We start from the raw sequence: 12,313 nt of genomic DNA on the forward strand, positions 1-12,313 counted from the left end.
CATTTTTGGCTTTGCTGTTGATTAAAAGAACCACAAATATGCATTGTGATACATCAAAAACGACACAGATAAGTTAAGGCAGAGTGGTCTTTTAGAACAGGGGACCACCATGGCTGCAAGTTTTCATACTAACCCTTTTTTAATGAGTGCCCTGTTTGTGCTGCTAATTAAATTCTTGTGAATTTACTTCAATTGAATTGCTGTTTTAAGATTTCTTCATCGTTCCTCTGAATTGTTTCATTTCTTTCCTTAAATGGCACCCAAACAGAAATGAAATGTGAAGTGAGGGAGCCAACAGAAGACCAACAAAGTCAGGGCCCCAAAGTCCGACTAATTTCACTCCAACCAGCTGCTTAATGAGGTGCTGATCTTGTCGTTAATTAAACCCGTTCTTTATTTAATTTCGTGGCTTGTTGCTGGATCTCATTGTGCATTAGCAGACATTTCCGAATTTGTTGATTTTCTCTTTTCAACGAGCGCTGCTCAAATGTTTTGGGGACCTCAGCAGACCAACATTCCTGAGACGTTCATCGTTCTTTATTTTCAGATATTGTATGATGGACGCCAGTTGTTTTGGCTCATTTTGTATCTCATTATTGTTTGGCTGCTAATTAAGGAAAAAGAAGCAATTAAGGCAGGGGTGTCAAACTCCGGGCCGCAGTGGCTGCAGGTTTTCGGGGTGTACAAATATCTGTGACTTGAATATCGCCCGAGTTTGAAAGTTTTTATGTGACCTTCATCATATCTCAGTGTTGAAAAGATTAATTACTGTACCGAGTGCTAAGGAAAGGAAGGCAGGCATGGTGACAGCCACTACAGCTCGATTAGATTAGATTATTTCTCTCTATTGTTAAAAAAAAAAAAAACTTGGGACGAGACTTTTTTCCTGCGACAAGATGTGATCTTTTGAAGAGAGACAGAGAGACACTTTCACGACCCGCAAGTCAGGCAAGTCACGTCATACTTACCACGTTTGGAAGCAAGTCCCGTGATACACATGCAGAGCAGGTTAGAGATAATGGAAGTAGGAACATTTGAAAGTCTCAAAAAAATGAGACTGAAGATCACATTAGCGCAAACAAAAGTAAAATATTACTCAGTGAAATAACGGAACGGCGAAAAGAGATCGAATAGTGTTTGAGGATGTCAGGGGAAGAAGAGAGACAAGGCAGTGACTTTAAAATGCTCGAAGTGCCGCACAAAATGGAGATCACGCCATACAGGAGCAGCATCAAGCCAGCAGCAGATCGAGCAAAGAGGAGGTAAAAAAACAACTGTTATTTGTTTCCCAATGTATCACCGTTTAAGAGGGGTTTCGGAGGAGTGAACGCATCTCCTTGGGGTGAGTTCAGCCCCCCTCTTCACAATGGCACGTAGCGCCGGCAGGGAAGGAGTAGGCGAGCAAAGTGCAGAACACACGGAAGGGCAGCAGCAGAAAGCCAGCAGCTGATCGAACAAAAAGAAAAATGTAAAAAAAAAAAAAAAAAGGAATATGTTTCCTATTGTATTACCGTATCAGAAGAGAGGCTGCATCTCCTTGGGGTGCGTTCAGGGGTTGGCGAGTGAAGCCCCCTAGTATTTATAAAAGCACATTTAAAACAACAGGTTGCGCCAAAGGGCTGTACAAAGAAACATTAGAGTAAACACATTGCAAACAATCATACAGCAGCAGATCAATAAGACAACCAATTCTAACATCCACCACAATCCCATCATACATAGTGAAAATCAGAAGAAAACAAGTACGTCTTAAACCAACTTTTATAAATCTCGATCATGGATGAAGACCTGATGTGAAAAGGCAAGTCATTCCAAAGCCGAGGAGCGTCAACTGAGAAAGCTCGGTCTCCCCTGGACTTCAGCCGAGATCTTGGCACTACAAGGAGCAGTCGTCCAGATGACCTCAGTGCTCATGGTGCCACATAGGGACGAAGGATGTCACAGATATTTTGGAGCGAGACCATGCAAGGCTTTAAAAACAAACAACATGCGACGACACCTCACCGGTAGCTAGTGGAGAGAGAGGCTAAAATGGGGGAGATGTGATCCTTTTTTCTCCACCCAATTAAGAATCTCGCTGCAGCGTTCTGAACCAGCTGAAGGCGTGACAGAGCAGATTTTGGCAGACCCGCATATGAGCAATTACAATAATCTAGGCGAGTTGTAATAACGGCATGAAGGACTGTTTCCATGTCCTTCTGTGATAGAATTGATTTTAGTTCAGAAATGTGCCTCAGTTGGTAAAAACTGGACTTTACTACCATGGAGATTTGTTTTTCAAAACTTAGTGACGACTCGAAGATGATACCTTGGTTTCTGACATCATTATGAATCATTGCTGCCAGGGAGCCTAACTGACTGCTGATGTGGTAGGACCAAAAATAATGACCCCTGTTTTATTTTTATTTAGGGGCCTGAGTTGCTTTGAAAGTTTGCATATTGTAATCTTTTTAGTTAGCCAATAAAAGGTGTCATTTTGCTTGACTTCTCACTACATTCATAATGGCTAACACGGTACAACACCCTAATACTACGTTTAACTGTGCCATCCGATATTTAATGTCCTCAAAGCATTTCAACTGTCTTTTTTTACAGATGAAGTAATGTCAGAACTAACTTTGAGGTTCGGCTGCATGGCATCAGCATAGCAATGATACACAACATCGTGTTTGTAAAAAATGGCCTTCAAGGGGAGCAGATAAAGGGAAAATAGAAGGGGAGCCAGGATAGAACCATGTGGGATGCCTTGAGTGAGAGGAACTGGCTGAGAGAAATTCCCATCGATGTTAAAAGACATAGATCTGCCTTTGAGGTAGGACTCGAGCCATTTCAATGCACAGCCTTGATTGACTACTTCATCCTCAAGCCGTTGTAACAGAACCCCATGGTCCACTGTGTCAAATGCCTCACTGAAATCCAGTAAGGCTAAGATTGCAGAAGAGCCTGAGTCCAAAGTTAATAGGATATCATTTGCTACCTTCAGCCAAGCTGATTCAGTACTATGAAGTTTTTTAAAACCTGACTGAAACACATCACGTACATTGCTGCACTTTATTTCCAAGATAGTCTTGCAGACAGATGTTGTCATAAATACCCAAAGTTGCCACTCGACATTCTGACATCGTCAAGGCACTGTTTTGCATCTAAACCTACACTTCTTGCTCCCGCAGTCCTGGCTCCTCTCATGTCCACAAGTCTCTACACACAATATGGCAGAGATAAACACACAATATGGAAGGGATAATTGTACCCAAAGCAGCTATAATGTTTAGCTTTCTGTTTTTGTTTTTTTAAATCTTTTATGAGAGATGATCGGGAGATACGCTTAGTCTAATAACAGGCAAAAGTTACAACCAAAAAGTCTAATATCACTCTTTTTGAAGCACAACCGCTAACCAAAAATCAATCTCTTAAAGCCAGAAAGAAGTGTCCAGATGTTCTGTCAGAAAACTAGCAGATAAACTTTTGACATGCATGTAAAAACAAACAAAAAAAATGTTATAAAATGAAATGAAACCAAAGCCGAATAGCAGAGACAATAATTGTGGTCGAGAGAACAATAGGGTAAAAACCGAAAGTACAGACGAGAAGAGAGCACAAAGAAAAACTTGGCATGCTTCAGGGATGTGCTAACCGCAGATCAGATGAGGATTTGCACTCAGATAGATAGATAGATAGATACTTTATTAATCACATGCTCCAGCAGCAGCATACAGATAAAAAACAATATTAAATTAAAGAGTAATAAAAATGCAGGTAAAAACAGACAATAACTTTGAATACTGTTAACGTTTCACGCCCCCGGGTGGAATTGAAGAGTCGCATAGTGTGGGGAGGAACGATCTCCTCAGTCGGTCAGTGGAGCAGGACGGTGACAGCAGTCTGTCGCTGAAGCTGCTCCTCTGTCTGGAGATGATCCTGTTAAGTGGATGTAGTAGATACTTCATGGTCATATGCTTCCTTTTATCCTGTAGTGTCGATTACGCATAGGTCCCGACCTCCGAGGCCATGCCCCTAGCCATACTAACAATGGAAATAAACACTGTGGCGGCCTTTGAGGACCTGAAATCCTACCAAATCATGACACCAGAAACCTATTAAATCTTGAGCAGAACTGCAACCAAAATATACGTCCTGGATAATTCCAGGATGCTTGCTCTGTAGAAGTCACACACCCTACACCCTCAGGTCCTTTTGGGAATGTTTTTCATTACAGCAACCAAAGTATTTAAAAATGCACAAAATGGCAATGCCCACAACAAAACAAAATGCCAGCACAATGTCCTAGTAAATAAAAATGACCTTCTAGAACAAAATAAATTCCTTGGGTAAGTACACCCCTTTTAATAAAATTGTTTCCGAATAATTATTAACGATAAAACCAGCCTCTAACCTGTGTCACTTTTTTGCCATCGTGAGCTGACCAATTTGCAGACATCCTGCAGCAAAAACAATATTAAGCCGTGCAGCAGCCAGCATGCTGTTGGTGTTCATGGCAGTCTGTTAGGCCACATCGGTCAGTCAAGTTTACTTTTATTAAATTCATGCATTCAACGCTCATTCGATGTTGAATATTTGTACACACTTACAGTACTGGTCAAAAGTTTTAGAGCACCTCAGTTTTTCTTCAAATTTAATCAGATGAAATGCAATGAGTGACCTAAAATGGTGAAAAGGTAAGCAGTAAACTGCCAGGGGTTTAAATTCAAGGTTTAGGTTAGTAAAAACTAAAAAAAAAAATGGAAATTTCATAATATTACAAATGGGCCGCCTTCATAAGGGAACAACTAGTAGGTTACAACCTAGAGATGTCCTGCAGCTATTGTAATAAATTAAGCCTTGCAAGTTGAAGCAAACAATTTGCACAGGTGTCCCAACTTTTGTAGATTACTTAAAACCCCTCAGTCTGCCGTAAAGCAGAGTTTTAATAGACTGTGCTGTCAGCCAGTGCTCTGCTCCATACGATTTTATCAGATCTCACAAAGATTAAATAAATAAGAGTATTAACAAACTTGCCGTGTCATCAAAGGTAGCAACTTAGGTATTTTTTTTTCCCTTAACCTCTTTGAAATAATAATTTCATACTCTTGTTGGATTACTGCTTTTATCGTTGAGCAGTGTTTCTAAACTGTATTATGGACTTGGGAGCCAGTTTTACTTTTTTAATATCCTTGACAAACCACAGACACCATTTGAAGAGCGAGGGTTTTTCTCCACTTAGTGGATCGAGTGTGATTAGAAGAGTGGAGGGAAGGGTCCCTTTGTGAAACAAGTGCACTTAGAAATGGGGACAAATGTCCACTGGGCGCTGTTGAATGTTTCAGTAGACTAGTGTGTCATATGTGATAAACAAATCTGATTACACAACATTTTTTTTTTTATCATCAATGCATAGCCAACACTGTTGTCCATTGACATATAACCAGTTTATATAACCAATTAAAGATCGGCCTTAAGCACTTTTTGAAATGAGAGCAAAAAACGCAAATAAAAAAATGCAAATTAACCGATGGAGCCAAGCCACGATTGAACTGAATGAAATGCGATTTTCTTCTCTGGAGATGCTGTTTTTCAGAATTTGATAAGAGAACAGGCCAGTGCTTTTAAGTGAGTAAAACTTCTTAGTAATGTGTTTTGTTGTTTTTTATTTTTTTTTTTGGTTGGTTGACATTTATTCAAACCCAGTGAATGCTAGTGGAGAGTCGAGATTTTTAGCAGTGTTTGAATGAATCAACTTTAAATCAGCTTGTGTAACTTTACCGCGCACTGCTTTAATACGGAGCACCAAGGCCTGAGTGTTGCATTTTCCACAGTAAGAATCTCAAGTGAACTAATAATATCATTCATTTTCACACCACTTATCCAAAACCGAGTTATGGGGACAGCAACCTTAGCCGTGAGGCCCATGCGTCCCTTTCCATGGTCATACTTCCCAGCTTATATTGTGGGATCCCAAGGCATTTACAGACCATTTGGGAGATATAATTCTATAAGTCCTCCTCCAGGGTCTCCTTCCTGCTGGTTCTGATACATCCGATTAACTAAAGGCACAATAACTGAGGTCCATTGACTTAGCTGGGTAACACAGCTAGTACTTACATAAACAACAAACATAACAAAAATATTAGCAAACATTACTAAAACTGCATGAAGAAGAATGATTTGAAAGAAAGAAATGACCAAATAAAGGAGAATATACTTAACAGAGGGATCAGAGGCTGGCTGAATCTTAACGCTGCCACACGTGTTAAGATGCTGCTGGGCTAGGCTTCTGCTCTCCAGGCCTCTCAGTTAGATTTAACAGTCATGACAATCTTACCTTCCTGTCATGCCTAAATGTGTCTAAAGTATTTGTGAATGAAGATCTTCAGCTAGTGTCTGGTTTCTACAGTCTGGTTGGACTAAGTGATGATATGTGCCCCTTACGTTGGCAGTGTGATGTACGGCCTCGGCCATTACCTGGGCGGACACCAATGTAATGGAAGAACCGGGCGAGAGAGGATCGCTGAGGAAATACCTCCTGACCTTAGAGAGCAGCCCTCATGGGCAGTGGTGGCACCATTGATTCCCACAGGTCATGCTGGGAGCTGGAGTTTGATGCAACCCAGTTGGGTTCCATGGGGGCCACCAGGGGAAGCTGTGGAGCCATTCACGGCCGCCAAGGGAAGCTGTGGAGCCATTCACAGGGCATGCTGGGAGCTTCAGTTTGGTGCAACCCTGTTGGGTTTCATGGGGGCCGCCAGGGGAAGCTGTGGCGCCATTCACTGGTTTTCCACCACACCTGGGAGTGATTTTAGGTAATCCTGATGAACCACCTGGAACACTCCCAGGTGCTGAATAAAATGAGCCGCCTCACTGCATTCGGGGAGCCAGAGTCGGGAGGAGGTGGATGAAGCTTGCCAGAAGAGGAGTGAAGGCGGAGGAAGAAGGAAAAGAAAAGAAAAGGACTGTGTTTGATTATCGGTGTTTTAGACTGTATTGTGCTGAGGGGAGCAAAAGAAACACGCACCCCGACTGTAAATAAAACGTGTGCTGTGTGGCAAAGTCGTTTTCTGTCTGTCTGTGTTGGGTTATGGCGGCTGTACGCGCCCTTGGGCATCACATTTGTTACTGTGTAGTTGGCCAGTCCATCCATTTTGTTTCCTTGTGGGAGCCAGAGGCTATCCCAGTTGCAGTACGTAATGATGTATTGCTAGTAGAAACCCCTAAACATGGTCTGTCACTGACAGATAGATAGGCAATACACATAGAAAAACATTTGTAGGAAAATCAGTGGCAACATACACACTCCTCCCGGAAGGCAACACTTAATAGCTGAACTAGCAGAAAGCACCACCATGGCAGTCCGTGTTACGTCTGTTTGGTTATCTGAATGCTAGAAGTGTAGCTGAATAAGGCCTGGCAGACCCCCGCTGCTCTGTAGTGTTTTTACAGCTCAGTTGCCCGGATGAAGGACAGTGGAGTTCATTTGGTTTGAGACGCTCACATCCAGCAGTGCAAGTCACCCTTCTCTCATCACAGTCAATCATCCAGCTGCTTGAACTGTTCAGCCCCTGTGGCTGCTAGTTGCTTGGTCTTGGGTCCCAGAGGGTCTGCACTCCTGTCTTTCCCCGGTCTCTCTGAGAGAGTCTTTGTGAATACAAGTCTGGGGATTAATCAAGCGACAGGAGCTACATCAAAGTGACGATGCAGGGTGGCTGTGTCTAGAGCCTTTCAGTCTAAACATCTTGCCGCTACAGAGGTCATTTTTTTTTTTTTTTGTTGCACTAATGGCACCATGCATAGGCTTTTTCTTCTCCATTTGGTCAGGAGGCCTCAGCAGATGGACTGGGGTGGAGTTTCCTATTCAGCACTGGAATGAATGTCACAGCCGCCTGTAACCTGAGCCCCTTTGGCCCAGATGCAGTGGGCTATTGTTAAATTATTTAAAGGGCTGGCTCCTGAATTGCTGTTTGGATATGTGACATATTATGAATAATGGGGTGATATCGCTGGGACTTGAGTTTCGCAGACGAAGGCTGACATGCTTCACTGTAGGTGCAGGATTTAAGTCTTCTGAGACACCGGGTATTTGGAGAATTTGGCCGAATAGCTGCTTAATAAAGCAGTTAAACAAAAAAAAAAAAGTTGGGCATGTCGTTTCTCCACGGTTTCTTAACTTCAGTAGCTTCAGTATCTGACCTCCTCCTTCAGCATTGCATGCTGGAAGCACTTCTGGGTCATATGGGTACTCCCTGAAATAGGAAGATCTGATGAGATTAGACAGGAGTCCCCGTGGACTATGATGTTTGCTGATGACATTGTGATCTGTAGCGATAATAGGGAGCAGGTTGAGGAGACCCTGGAGAGGTAGAGATCTGCTCTAGAGAGGAGAGGAATGAAGGTCAGTAGGGACAAGACAGAATACATGTGTGTAAATGAGAGGGAGATCAGTGGAATGGTGAGGATGAAGGAGTAGAGTTGGTGAAGGTGAATGAGTTTAAATACTTGGGATCAACAGTACAGAGTAATGGGGATTGTGGAGGAGAGGTGAAAAAGAGAGTGCAGTCAGGGTGGAATGGGTGGAGAAGAGTATGAGGAGTAATTTGTGACAGACGAGTATCAGCAAGAGTGAAAGGGAAAGTCTACAGGACGGTAGTGAGACCAGCTATGTTATATGGGTTGGAGACGGTGGCACTGACCAGAAAGCAGGAGACAGAGCTGGAGGTAGCAGAGTTAAAGATGCTAAGATTTGCATTGGGTGTGACAAGGATGGATAAGATTAGAAATGAGGACATTAGAGGGTCAGCTCAAGTTGGACAGTTGGGAGACAAAGTCAGAGAGGCGAGATTGCGTTGGTTTGGACATGTGCAGAGGAGAGATGCTGGGTATATTGGGAGAAGGATGTTAAGGATAGAGCTGCCAGGGAAGAGGAAAAGAGGAAGGCCTAAGAGAAGGTTTATGGATGTGGTGAGAGAGGACATGCAGGTGATGGGTTTGACAGAACAAGATGCAGAGGACAGAAAGATATGGAAGAAGATGATCCGCTGTGGCGACCCCTAACGGGAGCAGCCAAAAGAAGAAGAAGATTGCTGACAGTGTCCCTCCTGCAGCACCCAAGGACACCGACACCATTGCCTTTCCATGCTACAACTCCCCTCCAATCCTGCAGCTGTCCAGTCTGGGCGTCAGCCAGGGAAGCACTGCTACCTCTGGAGCGAAATGTTCAAAACATCCGCTCCTCCTTTGTTTGTTCATTTGTTGTAATAGTTTTTGTTAATATTCAGGACTCGCAAAATCGCTAGCCCTGTGCTAGTCCAAGGGCTCTTGTGTCTTCCAGTCGGGCTTCCAAAATCTGTCTCAGCCCTGCCCGTCGGGCAATCATAGGAAGGAAAAATATATGTCAATGCTTTTGCATTCTTTCGCAAATGTAGCTGGGTAATTATGTCATTTTCGGGCATCGATGAGCCACTGTCAATATGTGAAATATTGAAATCGCGTTTGTTTTTTACTTCCACTTTGCGATCACGTGAACTGTGTATAGAGAGCGGCAGTACTGATTGGTCAGTGACAGATTAATTGCGCACCAATTCCTCTGACATCGTCTTATCACTCATTAGCTTACTATTCAAACGTGACAAGTGAAATCTCCCACAGCAAGCTTAAACATGTGATAGAGGTTGATTGCGCAGAGAATTTAAAAAATCGCTGACCGTTATGTGTGTGCGTGTGTAAAAATAAATGGATTTACGCAGGTATGTTATTTCTGCTGAACCAAATAAGACCGGTCAGGGTAAAGAATGGACAGCCAAAGAAAAGCCTACCACAAAGCGGAAAAGTTATGACAAATCAGACTATGAGGCAAAAATAAAGCGCAGCTTTTTGGTTTCATGGAGAAAAGAATTTCTGTGGCTGGAATATGACAAGCTAAATAACATAATGTTCTGCCGGGCGTGTCGTGAGTTTCCCTCGCTTTCTGACTCGACAAGCACCTTTGTTACTGGGACCAGTAATTTTAGGAAAGACCCCATCAGGACCCATGAGAAATCTCTGCATCACAAGAAATGCATTGGTGCTCAGTCTGCAGCATCTTTCCCAGAACAAACACCAATTGCAAAAAACATACTAAAAATAAACCAAGCACAACAAAAAGTCCTGAAAAAGCTGTTTAGAACCGCGTACTCTGTTGCAAAGAGTGAACTACCATTGGCAAAGTTTAGCAGTCTTTGCAAACTTCAAAAAGCAAATGGCCTAGATCTTGGTTCCACTTACCTCAATGACCATGCTTGCAGAGAGTTTATTGGAGCAATAGCACAAACTTCAAGAGACCAGATCGAAAAGGAAATTCAAGAAAGCAGGTTCTTATCCATTCTTGCAGATGGCAGTACAGACACTGGTATAATAGAACAGGAGTTGGTTCATGTCAGGTATGTGAGAGATAATGGTGACATATCCACATACATGATCAAATGTCAGCCAGTCAAGAGTGCAAATGCTGCAGGTATTTTAGAGGCTATTGATGAAGCAGTGAACACCATGGGTATCGGAGAAGACACATGGAAAAAGAAAGTAGTGTGTGCAAATTTTGATGGTGCTGCAGTGATGATGGGTGAGAAAACAGGAGTAGCTGGGAGACTGAAACAGAGGATACCCCACATCATAACAATCCACTGTGTGGCGCACAAATTAGAGCTAGCCGTGCTGGATAGCGTGAAAGGCTGTGAGTACCTGGTGAAATTTGAAGATACACTGAAAACCATCTTTAAGAAGCGAAGAGAACTGACAGAAATAAGTGAACTGCTAAATGAGAAACTGGCACATTTCAGTGGCCTGAAGAGCACACGGTGGCTTCCAAGCCGGCTGATATGTCTGAAGGCTATGGAAAAAAATTACTCTCCCACTGTTGCTCATATGGAGAACATGGCAGGAGGAGGTGATGTCAAGTCCGAGGATGCAGCCAAGGCTAAGGGGGTGTTGAGAAATTTGTTCACTTCCTGCGTTTCATGTTGGACTACAGCACCATCTTCTCCAAGTACTATACTGATTTTCAGCATAATAACCTAAACATCACACGAACAAAAGGTGAGAGCACCACATCACGCTTACTCAGCCTAAAAACAAAACCAGGAGAATACCAGAAAACCTTGGACACAAAGTTCACAGCGAACGAGGATGGTAGCATTTGCTACTGTGGAACTCTGCTCACAAAAAGTCAGCGACCTGCTAGAAGAGGTGAGGGCACAGACAAAGACACCTTTTGGTGCAGAGATTCAGAAGATTATTGACAACACAGTCAAGTATATGGACAACAGATTTAAAAATCTGCGTGAAAAGCCTCTCTCTTGTTTCAAGGTTTTTGACCCTTCCACTCTTCCCTACCCCAGAGAAGAGCTGGCAAATTATGGGGATGAAGAGGTGGATTATCTTGTCACACATTTTGCCAGTTTGCTAGATGAGGAAGAGAAAGAGAAAATTCCACAAGAATGGATGGATCTAAAATGTGGCTTGCAGAACACCGGGTAGCAAGGTAGATTGCTTGTACAGAGATCTCCTCCCTGAGAATCCAGAACACTTCTCTCATATCTTGTTGCTGGTGAAATTAATGCTGACACTTAGTCCATCAACAGCCATCTGTGAGAGAGGATTTACTTGCATGAACCAAGTGAAGACAACACATCGTACCTCTCTACACCCTGAAACACTGAATGACTGCATGCAACTCTCCATTAATGGGGAAACAGTTGAATCTTTTTGCCCTGACAAGTCAATTCGTTTCTGGATGTTTTCTGGAAAAGGTTCAAGACACCTGGATCTTAAAACCCCGACAAGAACAAAGAGCAGTGAAATGGAGGCCGATGCACAGGAAGAGAAAGCTGATGAAGGAGATGCTATGCCCTCAACGTCGAGTGGCATTTTCTCATCCGTGAGTTCAGTGGAAATTTCAGATTCAGAATCTGACACAGACTGATTCATGTTCTACACAGTTCTTACAAGTTCAGAGAAATTTCTGTTCAGTTAGAACCAAATATTTGAGTTGATGATTGTAGTTTTTATACAGTTGTTGTAATTTGTCTTTTAACAATTTTTTGATTGATGTTTTGTTTCCTTTATAATATTATACATTAAAAATAATCTCTTTTTTTATTCGGGCTACTTAAATTTATTTTTGGCTACCAAAAACTGAAGAGTGCCTGCCCAAAGGGCTACCAGGGATTTTGAAATTTTATGAGCCCTGATATTGTTCTGTCCATTTATTATGTCACTGATATGTTTAATCTTCAATATATTTAAAATGTTAAGGGTTATCTGTTTGTCACACAAAAACATACAAACC

Source organism: Polypterus senegalus, chromosome 11 (genome assembly GCF_016835505.1).
Source record: "Polypterus senegalus isolate Bchr_013 chromosome 11, ASM1683550v1, whole genome shotgun sequence".
Taxonomy (NCBI): Eukaryota; Metazoa; Chordata; class Cladistia; order Polypteriformes; family Polypteridae; genus Polypterus; species Polypterus senegalus.